The sequence below is a fragment of the Carassius gibelio genome, chromosome B1 (genome assembly GCF_023724105.1).
Source record: "Carassius gibelio isolate Cgi1373 ecotype wild population from Czech Republic chromosome B1, carGib1.2-hapl.c, whole genome shotgun sequence".
In the NCBI taxonomy this organism is placed as follows: Eukaryota; Metazoa; Chordata; class Actinopteri; order Cypriniformes; family Cyprinidae; genus Carassius; species Carassius gibelio.
This window is the reverse complement of record NC_068396.1, coordinates 30,446,762-30,464,812: the sequence shown is the minus strand read 5'-3', so window position 1 is coordinate 30,464,812 and position 18,051 is coordinate 30,446,762. Positions and strand designations below refer to the sequence as shown.

General features: G+C 37.1%; 1 protein-coding gene across 1 annotated transcript in view; it reads right to left on the bottom strand.

The window, feature by feature from the left end:
- Positions 1–18,051, bottom strand: part of best2 (bestrophin 2) — a 70,874-nt gene that overhangs the window by 27,310 nt on the left and 25,513 nt on the right. The gene's annotated exons all lie outside the window — the stretch shown is intronic.

Genomic DNA, 18,051 nt, shown 5'->3' with positions numbered 1-18,051 from the left:
CTGCGCAAGCGTGGAAAGTGCCGGAAGTGATCTCTCGCAGATGAACATCACTCATTGTTTACTGTTTACCACACGATAAGCCACCAATCTGCACTGTCAGAAATATAATGCAGTAATTGTAATTAAGTAATTTGTTTATAATGCACCCTATGATCTTTGCGACTATAATAAAAATACAACACATTACTCACTCTATTGACAGCGTGCCATTGGGTCCCTCTGGCCTTGGACGTCGCCTCCAGTACGTGGCAAACAAAACACAACGTGCAAAATGCTGCGTCTCAACAGCAGAGAAACCTCAGGATCTTCAGTCAGGCAGATGTGTGATGGGATACTGTCAATGTCCTCATCTTATTCTTGTAGTTGTGGCATTGCTATGTTCCATTCGTGACAACATATGCTCTCCACTTCTGTTGGCATCTCACAACACTTACTACTAAAACACCATCAATTTTGAAGAGATCTCTGTCTCTCTGAGGCTTGAAGACCTGCTGCTGCAGCGGATGCATCGCTCCTGAGTACTTAATAAATATGGTTGTGAAAAAAATTAAACGTTGTCTGTTGATACAGTATTGTTCAAAATAATAGCAGTACAATGTGACTAACCAGAATAATCAAGGTTTTTAGTATATTTTTTATTGCTACGTGGCAAACAAGTTACCAGTAGGTTCAGTAGATTGTCAGAAAACAAACAAGACCCAGCATTCATGATATGCACGCTCTTAAGGCTGTGCAATTGGGCAATTAGTTGAAAGGGGTGTGTTCAAAAAAATAGCAGTGTCTACCTTTGACTGTACAAACTCAAAACTATTTTGTACAAACATTTTTTTTTTCTGGGATTTAGCAATCCTGTGAATCACTAAACTAATATTTAGTTGTATGACCACAGTTTTTTAAAACTGCTTGACATCTGTGTGGCATGGAGTCAACCAACTTGTGGCACCTCTCAGCTGTTATTCCACTCCATGATTCTTTAACAACATTCCACAATTCATTCACATTTCTTGGTTTTGCTTCAGAAACAGCATTTTTGATATCACCCCACAAGTTCTCAATTGGATTAAGGTCTGGAGATTGGGCTGGCCACTCCATAACATTAATTTTGTTGGTTTGGAACCAAGACTTTGCCCGTTTACTAGTGTGTTTTGGGTCATTGTCTTGTTGAAACAACCATTTCAAGGGCATGTCCTCTTCAGCATAGGGCAACATGACCTCTTCAAGTATTTTAACATATGCAAACTGATCCATGATCCCTGGTATGCGATAAATAGGCCCAACACCATAGTAGGAGAAACATGCCCATATCATGATGCTTGCACCTCCATGCTTCACTGTCTTCACTGTGTACTGTGGCTTGAATTCAGAGTTTGGGGGTTGTCTCACAAACTGCCTGTGGCCCTTGGACCCAAAAAGAACAATTTTACTCTCATCAGTCCACAAAATGTTCCTCCATTTCTCTTTAGGCCAGTTGATGTGTTCTTTGGCAAATTGTAACCTCTTCTGCACATGCCTTTTTTTTAACAGAGGGACTTTGCGGGGGATTCTTGAAAATAGATTAGCTTCACACAGACGTCTTCTAACTGTCACAGTACTTACAGGTAACTCCAGACTGTCTTTGATCATCCTGGAGGTGATCATTGGCTGAGCCTTTGCCATTCTGGTTATTCTTCTATCCATTTTGATGGTTGTCTTCCGTTTTCTTCCACGTCTCTCTGGTTTTGCTCTCCATTTTAAGGCATTGGAGATCATTTTAGCTGAACAGCCTATCATTTTTTGCACCTCTTTATAGGTTTTCCCCTCTCTAATCAACTTTTTAATCAAAGTACGCTGTTCTTCTGAACAATGTCTTGAACGACCCATTTTCCTCAGCTTTCAAATGCATGTTCAACAAGTGTTGGCTTCATCCTTAAATAGGGGCCACCTGATTCACACCTGTTTCTTCACAAAATTGATGACCTCAGTGATTGAATGCCACACTGCTATTTTTTTGAACACACCCCTTTCAACTAATTCAACTAATTGCCCAATTGCACAGCCTTAAGAGCGTGCATATCATGAATGCTGGGTCTCATTTGTTTTCTGAGAATCTACTGAACCTACTGGTAACTTGTTTGCCACGTAGCAATAAAAAAATATACGAAAAACCTTGATTATTCTGGTTAGTCACATTGTACTGCTATTATTTTGAACAATACTGTATATTGAAATCGTCTTCCATTGCAATTTCCTGCACGTCTAAATATGTTTAGATCTTCACAGTGAAAGGTAACACTTCCGAAATCTCTGTGTAAACCATAGACAGTAAGTGTAAACAATGAGTGATGTACACGATCACTTCTGGGGCTTTCCATGCTTGCGCAAAAATGTACATGTGCAGACATTGGCGTCAGTCAAGATCACTGCAGAGACACAATGATCATTGAACAGTCTTGGTATACCAAGAGTAGGGTGACCATATGAACCATTTTCCCAGGACGCATCCTTGCCAGGATTTCTATATTGCCTAAATCATCCAAAGTAGTTTGACCAATACCGTGCAAGTATTGTACATAATCGACCAATCGTGGCTTGTGAGAAGGTGAGATCTACAGAGATCAATCAAAGCAGTGTTGCCAGACGTACCATAATTATCGTATTTGTACGATAATTTTTACCTCTGTACGATCAATACTGAAAAAAATCCCTTAATGTACGATCATTTCAGAATTTTATGAAAAGGTCGTGTCAAAATGTTGTTGGTTTAGAATAGATAAATAACTCTTTTGACTAGTGTACAATCATTTTCTTCCAAATACGATAATTTTAAACTTCTGCTGAAATATGAGTTTATCACCACTCGATCTGTGTGCAGCTGCTGCTCTCTCTCGCTCTCTCTCTCTCTCTCTCTCTCTCTCTCTCTCGTGTGCACATGCGTGAGTGTTTGTGGAGTGAGTCTGAGCTTTCTTTTTGATTGTTAGCGTGAGTTTTTGGTTGCAGAACCACAAATAAGCAGGTTTAAAGTTATCTTTTTCTCTTCCTTTCCATCTTGGGAGTTTGGTAGTTTTTGTTTTCACTTTAGTCTTGGGGAAAGTGCACTCCGGGCCGAATGCACCTGCTCAGCTCAGAAAGCATGTCGGCCCCGTATTCACGATTGCTAAATACACTCACGAGGCGTCAAGCTGTTAAGGTGGCGTCTGCAGTGAGTGTACAGAACTGATGTCTTGCTATAAAAGTTGTTGGTTATGAAGTATTCTGTCAGCAGCAAAAATGAACAATGCTACAGGGATTTTTTTACATACCTTAAACAAAGCTAATGAGCTGGTTGAGTGGGGAATTGTTGTGGATGGTCTCTTTACATTTCTCCTCCCTCTGTCAATGCCATCTAGAAAAGTTAAACCGTCTAATGTTCCTCCGTTTATTAGCGACGAGTTGTTGTCACAGTCTCTTTCCTGGTATGGCAAATTGGTTTCTCCGATTTAAAAAAATCCCCATTGGACGTGAATCCCCATTGTTGAAACACGTTCTTTATTTTGGACAATTTGCTTGCATGGTTGCAAATGACAGCACTGAATTGGATCTCACGTGTAAGTATCGTATTGATGATTTTGACTATGTTTTCTATGCGGCAACAGGGAACATTAAGTGTTTCTGTTGCAATACTGTTGGGCACTTAATCCAAGATTGTCCTGAAAAAGAGATACACCAGCTACACAAAACACAATCGACACAGCTGGCCTTGCCGAGACTGCACAGCTGGCGGTAGATAAAGCTGTGGCGGAGGCGATCGTGGCAGAACTGGCCGAGCCTGAAGTAGTTTTGGAGGAGCCGCAAAAAGAGCCACAGTTAATCGTGGAGGGGGAATGTGTTACTAAAGAAACAAACAACCTGGAGAACACGAAGTGTGTTGATGATAAGATTGTTCTGAAAGACCTGACAGCCTCTAATTCAGACAGTTTTGAGGAAGATGAGCAGCCTGTAATAGATGTTGTGTGTGAGAATGCTGACATCGATTTAGAGGCAAAGAGTACACTGTTTAAAGCACCACGCAAACAAAAGAACAGTGTTAATACTTGTGATTCGGGATTTGGAAAGAAAATGGAAACAGAATGTGAAGGGCAGTGTGATATAGAAAGTGAAAGTGAATCGGATTGAAGCGTCTCTCTTACGAAAATTAACCATGGTTTTACTACAAATAAAACCATGGTAACCACAAATTAACCATGGTTTTGCTATATTAACCATAGTTTAACCATGGTATTTGTAGTAAATCTGTGGTTTTACAAATGGCAGTCAATACGCAAAAAAACCATGGGTTACTACAGTTTTACTATAATAAAACCATGGTTATTTTTCGTAAGGGCTCCCTTTCGCAGAGTTAAGGGGTGAGTCATAGTTATGAATTGGAAGACATCAAACTGTTTCTCAAAACAACTTAAAACAGTAGAGGGGTATGAGTCAATGGATATTCTCCTGACATTAAGCAATTCGTTGAGAGAACACGGTGTTTGATGACTGAAGGATTGTTTACCGATAAATCTACTGGTCAAAAATATTAGTGAGAAAACTTAATACTGAAATGAGTGATGGAGCTGAAAAAAGCTAATTTAATGAAGCTTAGAGGGTTTTTTTCTTATTTTTTATGGACGAGGTCAGCGTTGCATCCATAAATGTAAATGGTGCAAGAGACGTGAGAAAAAGAGCAATACTATATGAGGTTTTTAAGCAGAAAAAAATAGATATTATCTCTGTTCTGAATTATCTCTGTTCTAAGTCATAATACTACTTTAAGTGGAGGAGTTGCTGTTTTATTTTCCAAAAGTTTCAAACCAGTGTCTTATGATATTGATGAAATTATAAAAGGTAGACTTTTGAAGGTTGAAGCTTTATTTGAAAATCATGCCTTTGTTTTTAATTGTGTCTATGCTCCCACCTCAGGAGTTGAAAAATGTTGTTTTTGAATAACCTCAATTTAATTCTACAAAATTGTAGTGGTGAAGAGTTTTTATTTCTGGGAGGAGATTTTAATTTCACTGAACAAAATCTTGACAGGAATCATGGAGGCATTTCAATGGCAATATACTTGGTGTCATACTCGTGATAATGTTTTGTCCTTAGCGAGACTGGACAGGTTTTATACTTTTAAACATCAATGTAGTATTTTTGTAAGTGTTTTATGGTTCCTGTAAGTTTCTCTGATCACAGTATGGTGTGTTGTTCTTCTTCTTTGATTTCCATTAAACCAAAGAGTGCCTATTGGCATCTTAATATTTCCCTGTTGTGTGATAAGAATTTTGTTGTCGCTTTTTTAGGGAAACATTTAGAGCCACAAAAATTATCTCCAGTCTTTGAGACAGTGGTGGGATTTTGGAAAAATACAAATTAAACAGCTTTGTCAACAGCACACTCGAAATATAACTGTACAGATGTCAATAGATATGAAAAACTTGGAGGCGTCAATAGTAAAGCTTCAGGAGTTAGATGATTTAACTGGGGAGAACAGCTGTTTGGAAGCTCTATCAATAAAAAGGACTTAGTGACCTTGGTGGGTAAGGCACAAGGAGCTCTGGTTCAGTCCCTTTCTAGAACATTGACCAAATGGATGCTCCAACTAAATTTTTCTTCAATTTAGAAATAAAGACTGGACAGAAAAGAGTAAATTCATGCACTATGTTCTGAATCTGGCAATTTATTAACTGACCCTATTGATATAAGAAGGAGGGCTGTTTGTTTTTATGAAAAACTGTACAAGTGTGATTGTGACGTGGAGCCTGATATAAACAATGTTTTTTTTTTAAAAAAAAACTTGTCAAGGGTGTCTGAAGAAGGCAACTTGAAACTCAGTAAGGCCTTGAGCCTAGAGGAGTTGCACAAAGCCCTGATGAGTACGGAGTTGGGGAAGCCACAGGCATCGATGGTCTCCCAGTAGACTTTTATAAGTTGTTCTAGTCAGTGTTGGGGGAGGATCTCTAAAACGAGTCAATCTTTTGTTTGTTATCTGGCTCGGCTTCATCTTCAGTTCTCTCTTCACAGCAGTTCAGTCAGTGTACTGTTTGAGTGCATGAATTAATCCGGGATATTGGTTTGTTTGAACTCAGAGGGAGTGTCAGCCACATTAAAAAAAGTTAACATCTTAAGTCATTTGTAGTTTTGAACTCTCTCACAACAGACACGGAAGAGAAGACCATGATGAATAAAGTCGTAGTTTTTGCTATTTCTGGACCAAAATTTATTTTTGATGCTTCAAAATATTCTAACGGACCCTCTGAGGTCACATGGACTACTTTGATGATGTTTTTCTTACCTTTCTGGACATGGACAGTAGACCGTACACACAGCTTCAATGGAGGGACTGAGAGCTCTCGAACTAAATCTAAAATATCTTAAACTGTTTTCCGAAGATAAAAGGAGGTCTCACAGGTTTGGTACGACATGAGGGTGAGTTATTAATGACATAATTTTGATTATTGGGTGAACTAACCCTTTAAACCTGAATGGAGAGTCTTGTATAAGCCACCGTTACCAAAGAGAATAGGAAAAATACAATGGAGAATCCTTCATGGCGAAATTGCTGTCAATGCTTTTGTTTCTGTTTTAAATCTTGAATTGAGTCCTGAATGTCCTTGAATGTTTTTCATGCTTTTATGGAGTGTTCTAGGTTAAATCCTTTATTTGGGGTATTAAGGAATCTTTTTGGTTGTTTTAATGAAACATTTTCAAAGGACATTTTTGTATTTGGTGCTAAATATGTGAAGAAAAAACGTTATGATTGTCAATTACTGGATTTTATTTTGGGTCAAGCTAAATTAGCTGTTTATACAAGTAGAAAGAATAGAATTGAACAGAAGTCTAGGCAAAATGTGGTGGCTTTGTTCTCAGCCCTTGTAAAGGCTAGAGTTTTGATCGATTTTAACTTTTATAAGGCAGTAGAGGATCATCTGTCTTTTGAACTTAAATGGTGTTGCAAAGGAGCATTTTGCTCAGTTTTTGAAGGTAATTTTTTTTTTTTTCACTTTTCCTGTGATTATGTATTATCCTTGTATTATGTGATTTATAGTTTGTGAACTTGTTTATGGTCTATTTGTAATAAAGAGCTATTCAAAATTCAAAAATTCAATTCTCAATCTCCCTTTCTCTCTCTCTCTTTCTCTGTGCATGCTGGGTAGAAGTAGTTTGGGAGGGTGATCATGGTGAGAGGGAAAATTGAAAGTTTTTTTCCATACTACTTTCTTGGGAGGTTTTTTGGAAAACTTTCTATGTGTTTATTTTTGCAGGATTAGTACGTGTTCATGTGTGGTGGTATGAGGCGCCGTGTAGGATTTAAATCAAACTTCGCTTATCAATACATACATAAAACACGTGTATATACACCTATAAATTACTCGCATATACATGCATACTACTGAATGTTCAAAAATACATATATAAAATACACGTGAACACTAATATGAAATCGATACCAATACATATAATGTTAGCAATGTATGCATACACACTTGTGAATAACTTGCGTATACATATAAACTTGACACGTGCATACACCTACAGACACTCACATATACATATTAACTTGATCCATGCATATACACCTATTAAACACTCGCACATACATATAAACTCGCTGCATACAAACACAACTGCACATACTCGCACATACATATAAACTCGATCAGTGCATATACACCTATTAAACACTCGCACATACATATAAACTCGCTGCATACAAACACAACTGCACATACTCGCACATACATATAAACTCGATCAGTGCATATACACCTATTAAACACTCGCACATACATATAAACTTGATGAGCGCATACACATCCATAAAACACTCGTGCATACAAAAACAATAACATTTACTAACGTATACAGTTCAGATGAGAAAAACATGTGTACATGTATATATGCGAGTGATTTCATATGTGGATGTGCGTGAATTTTCAGTATAAACGGAAGGCATTTAAGTGTGAACGGAAGTAACCAAATTTGCAATTATGGACAGGGATCTGTGTCATTCCTAATCGTTTGCTCAGTCATTCAAAAAAAAAAAAGTTTTTAATAAAACGAAATCGGAATGTTATATGTATGTATATATACACACACATGAACTGGAAGATTCTTGATCAAATTTTTTTTTTCCCAAAACTGATACATTTAGTAGATAAAATGTACTCTATAGTTAAAAAAAGGTTGTAAAATGTCTTTATACACTTTGTTTTTGTCTTTAATCATATACTGCATTGTGGTGCACTTTGAGATGAATTGTCCACAGACCATGCTCTTTTTTTTTTTTTTTTTTTTTTTTTTTTACAATACCCTTTATTCACGAAACATGTTTTATTAGGACGTGCTTGATTTGATTACCTTTGATTATCTTGATTTCAAAATTGTGGATTTCAGGAACAGAATGTAGTAAAACTTTAAAACTGGTTAATAATACAAAATTTGTATCAAACAAGGTTTTTTTTTTTTTTTTTTTTTGCATATGATGTTTAACTATTACACTGATAAAGTACACATCCACCATCCCCTGCATCAGATAATAAAAAAACTTAATTCTGAGAAGGTTGGGTTTACCCATGTCTTCATGTATGTGTGCAGTAGTGGCTCATATTACTTGAGAATGAGTCTCCCCCATTAGAAGAGCTTCTGCAAACTAGGAACAAAATAACAGGCAGAAGTGCAAGTATCAAACTCTGCTGATTTGTAACATACATTAATTACAAACAAACATTCTCCACATGAACTGTAGGCTCTCATGCACTTCCATGTGAAACCTTTTTTAAGGAGAAAAAAAAAGTTAAATAGTTGTTACTGCATACGAGTCTTTATATATAGTCCTTTATTCTCAATGACACCAAATATCTCAGACACTGAACATTTCATAACACCGGCGAGTTCAAGGACCATAATATCACACTCGTCAGCAGTAAGTTAATTGGCAGTTTCGATCTAGAAAAAGGTGAGAATTTCACAATTTCACTTCTATGCAATCTTCACGAAATAGTCCCAGTCCCACTTGAGCTTAGCCATTTTCAGAAATAAAACCCTTTCGCACATGAGTTTAAAATATTCTAGCTGAGCCCCAGCGTGAGTTTCTTTAGGCGACCGTTATTTTAGAATGTACCGCCTTAATGTTTCCATGGCGACGCGTCATGCTTGTCATGTGACACAACACAGCCACAATAGATCTGTATGACACATGGATCGCTTTTATTTTGTTTTGTTCAAAATATTTGCAAACATACTCACTATATTATGAAGTTATGATATTCCGATTCTGTGCAAATAGCTTAAACACTTAATTCTGAAAATGGCTAAGTCCACTAGTGGGACTTAGTTGGGAACACATTTTATATTTTTTAACTAGAGGCAAAACTGTCTCTCTCGCTCTCCCTCTGTGTATGTGTGTGTGTAACGTTAACTTGCATAGCGTTTGGAAGTTATTTCGTGAAGATTGCATAGAAATGAAATTCTCACCTTTTTCTAGATCGAAACTGCCAGTTACTTTACCACTGACAAGTGTGATATCACGGTCCGTGAACTTCGCCGGCGGATGATCGCATCGTTTGCGGTGTTATTGAGGCTTTGTATGCCACCAGGGCTCGAAGGCCGAAACAAAGTGCGCGATTTAGATTGTGTTTCTGACTGCAGGCAGAGACTGCAGGTGAGCAGGCAACACAAACTGATGGTAATTGATCTTATAATAGTGGGCGAAAAAAGAACATTCCGCAAAATGCTTCAGGTGTAGCACAATCCCGGTCCATGATTGCAAATGCGGTATTTAGACAGGTTACTTCCGTAGACGTTTAAACGACTTCCTTTTAAACTGAAACGCCTTCCGTTTATACTGAAAATTCACGCACATCCACATATGAAATCACTCGCATATATACATGTACACATGTTTTTCTCATCTGAACTGTATACGTTAGTAAATGTTATTGTTTATGTATGCGCGAGTGTTTTATGGATGTGTATGCGCTCATCAAGTTTATATGTATGTGCGAGTGTTTAATAGGTGTATATGCACTGATCGAGTTTATATGTATGTGCGAGTATGTGCAGTTGTGTTTGTATGCAGCGAGTTTATATGTATGTGCGAGTGTTTAATAGGTGTATATGCACTGATCGAGTTTATATGTATGTGCGAGTATGTGCAGTTGTGTTTGTATGCAGCGAGTTTATATGTATGTGCGAGTGTTTAATAGGTGTATATGCATGGATCAAGTTAATATGTATATGTGAGTGTCTGTAGGTGTATGCACGTGTCCAGTTTATATGTATACGCAAGTTATTCACAAGTGTGTATGCATACATTGCTAACATTATATGTATTGGTATCGATTTCATATTAGTGTTCACGTGTTTTTTATATATGTATTTTTGAACATTCAGTAGTATGCATGTATATGCGAGTAATTTATAGGTGTATATGCACGTGTTTTATGTATGTATTGATAAGCGAAGTTTGATTTAAATCCTACACGGCGCCTCATATGGTGGGCTGGTGTTGTCGTTGTGGGGACAGAGATGGCGTCATATGTGAGTGTGTGCAGTTACAATTTCAAATGTTCCACCATTCATTCCTGAAGCTGAAATTTAGTGTGAGCTGACACATTTTTGGAAAATCACCAGTGGAATTAGAATGGTTCCACTTGTCTGCAAAAATGTGAATTAAAAACATGTGCTGTTGTTTAGGCAACAAGTGTTTATGTTTTTAAATTCGCAAATGCTAAATTTGTTGTTTCGATGCATGTATGAAAGCAGGTTGTTTATGTTGTATGCGAGCACAGGTGAGATGTGCTGTTTTGAATGCGGGGCTGTTGGGCACGTAAGGTTATCTTGTCATTTTAGTGCTGTAGCAGGCCCGAGTGGGATTGAAACTGAAGTGCAAGAGAATTCACGTAGAAATTAAATGATAGTCAATACTAACGATGTGAGAAATGAGAGATTCTTACTGAGGAAGTAAGGAATAATGAGGACAGTTTTACTGAGAATGTAAGTAAGAATAAGGAGTTGTCTGATGAGAATGAGCAAACGGCTGAAAAGATGAAGTATAGATGTCTGATATAAAAGAGGTGTAAAGGATGAAACATCAGATAAGCAGGGAATGTGACTAACAGATTCTGGAGATATTGAAGATCAAGGTGATGCCAAGACTTTACGTGAGGATGAGATGAACAAGGTTGATGATGAGGATGGTGTTTTATGGTCCGATTTTAGGTCCGATTTAGACGTTCACAGAACCTCCTTACATGGTTAAAAACTAGTTCAAAAGTGTTCAGTGGAAATATTTTCAACATAATTTAAGGCTCATTTAGACATAATTTATACTGTTTCTGGAACAAATCAACACTCTCAGGATGCGTTAGATTTAGACTCTTAATTGTAATTTCAAAACACAGTGTTTGTCCTTAAATCAAGAAAATAAAATAATCTTTATAAAATAATGAAATAACTGATGATTGAGAATGTGGTAAAATCAACTGCAAATCAAAGACATTAAAACTCTGAAGATCTCAGCAGAGGGGGATCAAACATCTCCACAAACACCTTCACCATGAACTTCATTAATTAGATTAACTTTATTTCTGACAGACACTTAGAAAAGCTCTTATTGAGAATTAACAGAGGTTTACATGATGATATCTGTTTCATTTGAAGTCACCATTGTGGTGAACAGTGTTTGGTTTAGTTGGGATCTTGGTACTCCATGTGTTAGCCATGTGTTGCAACTGTGTGTTTGTGAAACATTGTTGTTGCAGCAAAGAAAGTCAAAATTCAGAGAGCTCAGGAGGTATCAGCTCTTTATTGATGATGAAAACGTCATCACATAACAAGCATCTGAAGTCAAGAAGTTAGTTTTCTTTGTTGTTGTTTTTTCATATATAGCCCCCAAACCTTTGACTCTACAGTACAATCACCAAGAGCAAAATACTTGCTTATTTTGAAGATGGACAAAATGCGTGTGTTTGAAATATTTTGAGTAAAAGCGTCATGTACTCACACCCATATAAATTTATCATATGCATCACAACCACAGTGACAATCAAAACTGCTTCATAGCACAAACTCATCCTTATTTTCCAGACATTTTTATTTTTATTGTCACCATTGATTTGATGCATATCCAAAATCTTGATGTCTGTGTGTGACAGCATGTTATGTTTTCTAAAATTAAGGAAATCTTTTTTTTTCTACAATTTTACTACCCATGAAATACACAGGATAGTGGCAAATACTGGTGTGGAGTCAAGACAGGATAGTTTAATAATGATTATAAGAGATTTACCTGGAGAGATTTACCTGGATATTGAACATGGTAAGTCAGAATATACTGTATATTTGCATGTATGCTGTATGTAAATCATAATGAAACTAATATTTAGTCAAAAGAAATATAAGAGAGGTCTGTTTGCAAGTGTGTCAGTATTGTATGTGCTCAAAGACATAGAGAGGCAAGACAAAGTTAACCAAAGTATCCTCTGCAGATGGTGAAGAGTGAGTGTTCACACCACACACAACAAAAATACTGAACCACATCACTTCCTGCCACATGTACCCTATGTAATTGTCAGAGTTAAATCCAGTTACATGTGAGAGAGTCACTTTATCTGTCGACATTTAGCAATTCAAAAATACAGGTAAGTACAAGTTTTATGTTTTATTTAAAGCAGAATCTCATTGTAAAATCAGTTAATTAACAATTCATTTGAACAAACACTTCTGGTCACACATAGACCAATTTATTTCCACCACACACCAGACATCAGTGAAGGGTTAATAATGATGAAAGGCTCAACAAAAATTCAACAAAAAAAAAACATTTTCATGAGTGGAACAAAAATATGTCAGGACTTTTCAAGTAGGTATCGCTGCAGCCCGGAGACCTCCAAATGGGAGGAGCCTTTGCCGCAAGTGGGCTGGACTTCACGGAGACCTCCAAGTGGGAGGAACTTTTGCAGCAAGTGGGCTGGACTTTACAAATGGGCGGGGTTTAATTGGAACCCTCACATTGCCGGGGTGTGCGCGAATCAGGATGGCAGGAAGTAGGATAGCCTACTAATGATAAACAGATTTAGTGTTTTTCATTGTAGTTTAAGTTTTATTTATTACCAAGAGGTTGTAATATAATTTTGTGAGAACTGCAAACACTCAAGTATATCGCATGATATTCATTTGATAATTATATCAGTATCAAGAAAGTGAATGTGTAATTTAGAGCAATAAAATGCTTGCTGTATGTTGTATGCCTTTAATGTTTGTCTTTAATGCAAGTTTGAAATCTGAGAGTGAATTATTGTTTAGATTGTTATAACCACCAGGCTCTAGGTGAAGCAACATTTACAATGTCACACATGGAAGTCAATTTAACAAATAAGCATAAAAAAAGTAATATAAGAATTAAATAAAAAAATAAATAAAATAAATTCCTAGACTTATGAGGAAAATATTAATGGTACCATGGTCCAACTTAAGGCACTCCTTTCTCCATATCTTTTATCTCCGACTAAATCACAGGAAACATTCCACACCATTCAAGATTAAAAATGTTATTTGTCATGTACAAGTTATATGACACACAACAAGCAGTGAAATGTAGGTCTGGCATACTTTTTTTTTGACTGTGCAAAAAAAATAAGAGCAAATTAAATACAGATAATGAAATATCAGAAAAAAATAATACGAAAAAGAAATATGGCAATAATTAAATACAAATAATGAAATATACTGAAAAAGTAAAAAGAAAAAAATAAGATAATATTTAAATACAAATTATTAAATATACACATATACGTATTAAACTACTGCACAGATGATGCGCAGAGATGTAAACAGTGTGCAGTGAGGATGAGTTGCATAGACATTGTTGTTGGAGATGATGCCCATAACCATATCGACAATAATTAATAATTGTCTCTAAATAATTAAATCATTTACAAGTCACTCAGAGAAAAATTAAACATTTCTGTAGTCCATACTAATGAATGGAACAATGTGTTCTCTTTGTATATTTTAACCACTAATAAATATATTTGGCTTGCATGCATGAGACACTGCAGAATCCTGGAATCCACTGCAGAAACCAGCCTGTCTGAAATCCTGTGCTGACCATCTAGCCCCCATCTTTACAAGATCTTCAAACGATCACTGGAGCTGTGCAAAGTTCCTTCATGCTTCAAACGCTTCACCATCATCCCCATCCCGAAGAAATCCAAAATTACAGGACTAAATGACTACAGGTCTGTGGCTCATTAATGTCTGTGGTCATTATGTAATTTGAAAAACTGGTGCTGGGAAAATACACATCCAGCACCCATAAAATCAGCACTGGAGCTCCTCAGGGCTGCGTTCTCTCCCCACTGCTCTTCTCCCTGTACACCAAAGACTACACATCTAAAGAGCCCTCTGTTAAGCTCCTGAAGTTTGTAGACTACACCACACTCATCGGACTCATTCAGGACGGTGACGAGCCTGCTTACAGACAGGAGGCAGTCTCAACAACCTGGAGCTGAACACGCTCAAAACAGTGGAGATGATCGTGGACTTCAGGAGAAACCCCCCTGCACTCCCCCCACTCACCATCATGAACAGCCCTGTGACTGCAGTGGAGTCATTCAGGTTCCTGGGCACCACCATCTCTCAGGACCTGAAGTGGGACATTCACATTGACTCCACTGTAAAAAAGGCCCAGCAGAGGTTGTACTTCCTTTGCCAGCTGAGGAAGTTTAACCTGCCACAGGAGCTGCTGAAACAGTTCTACTCCACCATCATCGAATCCATCCTCTGTACTTCAGTAACTGTCTGGTTCAGCTCAGCTTCTAAATCTGACCTCAGAAGACTACAGAGGGTAGTCAGGACTGCTGAGCGAATCATTGGTACAACCCTCCCTTCTTTTCAAGAACTGTACTCATCCAGAGTGAGAAAAAGGGCTGTCAAAATCACTCTGGACCCCTCACATCCAGCACACTCCCTCTTTGAACTGTTGCCATCTGGTCGACGCTACAGAGCACTGAGCACCAGAACGACCAGACACAGGAACAGTTTCTTCACTCAGACAATCCATCTCATGAACACTTGACAATAACTGTGGAACACACAACACTAATTTATACACTCATACACTGATTTTTCTATTACCCATACTTGGTCTACATTTCAATTTCTACATAATATACCTGTACATACAAAACTGTCTATTGTAATATACCTTCACATTCAATTGTCAATTTGTATATTGTTATTCCTCACTTACTTGTCCTATTTTTATTCTTTTTTTTATTATTTTATTATCTGTGTTTCTGTTCTGTTGCTGTCATTCTGTTGCACTGCAGAGCTTCTGTTATGAAAAAAAAAAATCCTCAGATGTGTAAACATACCTTGCAATAAAGCTCATTCTGATTCTGATTCTGACCAGATAATATTGTTCCTCTGAATCTAGTTCTTTGGGTGCTTTTTTGCAAATTCCAGTCATGTTTTCATGAGTCTTCACTGAAGAGCATTTCAGAGCTACTTCACAATGACAACCAGATGCATTTTACCTAAGCATGTTGTAAACAGCCACTCCGGTAGTTTGAAACCCTCCTATAACGTTGTGCATTTAGTTAAAATTTTGGAATGTGATTTTCTGATTCTTGCACTTTCATGCAGTATTTTCCATCATGATGTCACAGTTCAGTGTATTAGTAGCAACACCACGCTGAGTGAAACCAATCCCATTTCATTCAATCCCTAAGGAACCTGTTTAGGTGAATCAAATGAATTATTTTAAGGGGCTTATGTTGTATTCTTACTGTTTGGTTGGCCACACCGCCATAAAGCCCAGACTGGTGGAGTGTTGCCATGATGTTTGTCCTTCTGTACGTCTCATTTATCTCCACATATGTTCATGGATAGGGTGACCAAACGTGCCATTTTCCCAGGACACATCCTGGTCAGGATTTCTATATTGCCTAAAATATCCAGGTATTCTCTTTGTTATACAGATAATGGTTAAAGTGATGCAAATACATGTACATATTAGTGTTCGACTTGAAGCAGCAATGAGCATCTGACATCAAAGTACCATGAGAGCGATTCAAAAGCACAAGAAGCTGTCTGCTCTCTAGAGCTTTCATGATACTTTGTCATACAACAATTGGTCTGCGCAGCACAAAGCCAAAATGTGGATATGTTAGGCAATATAGAAATCCTGGCCAGGATGTGTCTTGGGAAAATGGCATGTTTGGTCACCCTATTTATGAAGCTTAACTAGAATAACCATCAGCTTTTTGTTAACCGCTCTAACCAAAGCCCCTTCCATCAGTTGCTCAGTTTGGCCAGGAGGCCAGCTCTAGGAAGAGTCCTGCTTGTTTCAAACTTCTTCCATTAAGGGAAACAGAGACTACATGCTTCTGTGACCCTTCAGTGCAACAGATTTTTTTTTTAACTCCTCCCCAGATGTGTGGCTTGACACAAACCTGTTTCTGAACTTTTAAAAATGGTCTTATTATGCTTTTTCAACTTTAGTTATTCTGTAATGTTGCTGTTTGAGCATAAAAAAGATCTGCAAAGTTACAAAGCTCAAAGTTCTTTTAAGTATTAAGGTATAGTTTTTGGTGTACATCGTTTGTACACTCAAAATCAGAATGCACTGTGGGTAAAAAGTAGTGAACGAATGTAGAGAATGAAGTAGTTCACTAAGATTCGGACAGCACTACAAAATGGCTTACACCCGACATAGAGCACTATATAGTGAGCGGTTTCAGTCACAGTTGTCAGTACCTCATAAATAGAATGTGACAGTTTTAGTGTTTTTCAGGCTCCGTATTAACTGACGTAAATGCTGAAATAAACATAAGCTGATAAGTTAAATCGGGTGTCTTCAGATGTGTGAGACAGTGCTGGGCTAAATTAAGACGTGTATAAATATATAATATATGAACAGTGTTGGTTCAACTGTTAATTATTTTCAAACATTTCCACCATGCAGGGTTAACCTAACACTTGAATTAAGATAATCACATTTGTACACATCCACCACAAAATCAGACTTTAGTTCTGCCTTTTACTTTAATGAGATTGATCTGAAGTTCAATGCAGATTTAAAATCATAAGAAATAATTTACTGATCCTGTTATTGGAACCAAATGTTTGCAGGAAACACTGCATCTAACAATGGTTTGGGAAAAAATAGCTAAAAATAATAATAAAAGCATATGCATCAACTCAAATACGGTTATCTAATAGGCATGGGTCCTATTCTGTGTACAAAACTCCTGAAACATTGGTGTCTTCATGAAACATCGCTCTCTCTTTGTATATGATATTATGGTTTTCTCAAAACAAGTAAAATGCTCATGAAGTGACTCTGAGCAGTTCTAGAGATTGTGTTCATGTATTGAGGTGGCAGAGGCTGAAAACACTGCTAGCTTCAGTAGGCCTATGTGTAGTAAGTGAAACTGCATGTCTGCATAATTAATTTCCATGAGGGGCATGATTTTGTAACACAAGAAGAGCTACCAGCTGGAATTACAAACATTTGTAAGATTCATGGAATTTATTTGATATTCCAGAGACTTGATTAAATGATATGAAAGTGTGTATCTGACTGTATATGAAAAAGTATGATAGCATTAGCATTTGTTTTTATTATTGTTCCTTTATGTGTCTGTCAAAATAAAAGTCCTATATATATCGGCCAAACTTATCAAAATGTCATTATTACTAGCAGAATGCATTCACGTATAATTATTGATCAGCTAATATTTGCTGTTTTTTAAATGATCCCCATCAGCTGACTGCTAATTATGTGAATAATGTGTTTAATTTGATTGTAAAAAATAATTATTTGGGGTTAGATTAAATTAAACAATTTTATTTAAATACAATATTTTTCACACATCATACTTATATGACTCTATATCTCTTCCACTTTTCTCTCTTTCTCTACCATCTTTTTGCAGGCTTCCAGTTTTTCGAGGCCAGTGTTTGAGCGGCTGGTCGATATAATCTGTGACAAAATGAACGAGAGCTTGTATGGAGACCCAAGCCTGTTAACCAATCACAAAGGCCCGAGTCTGTAAG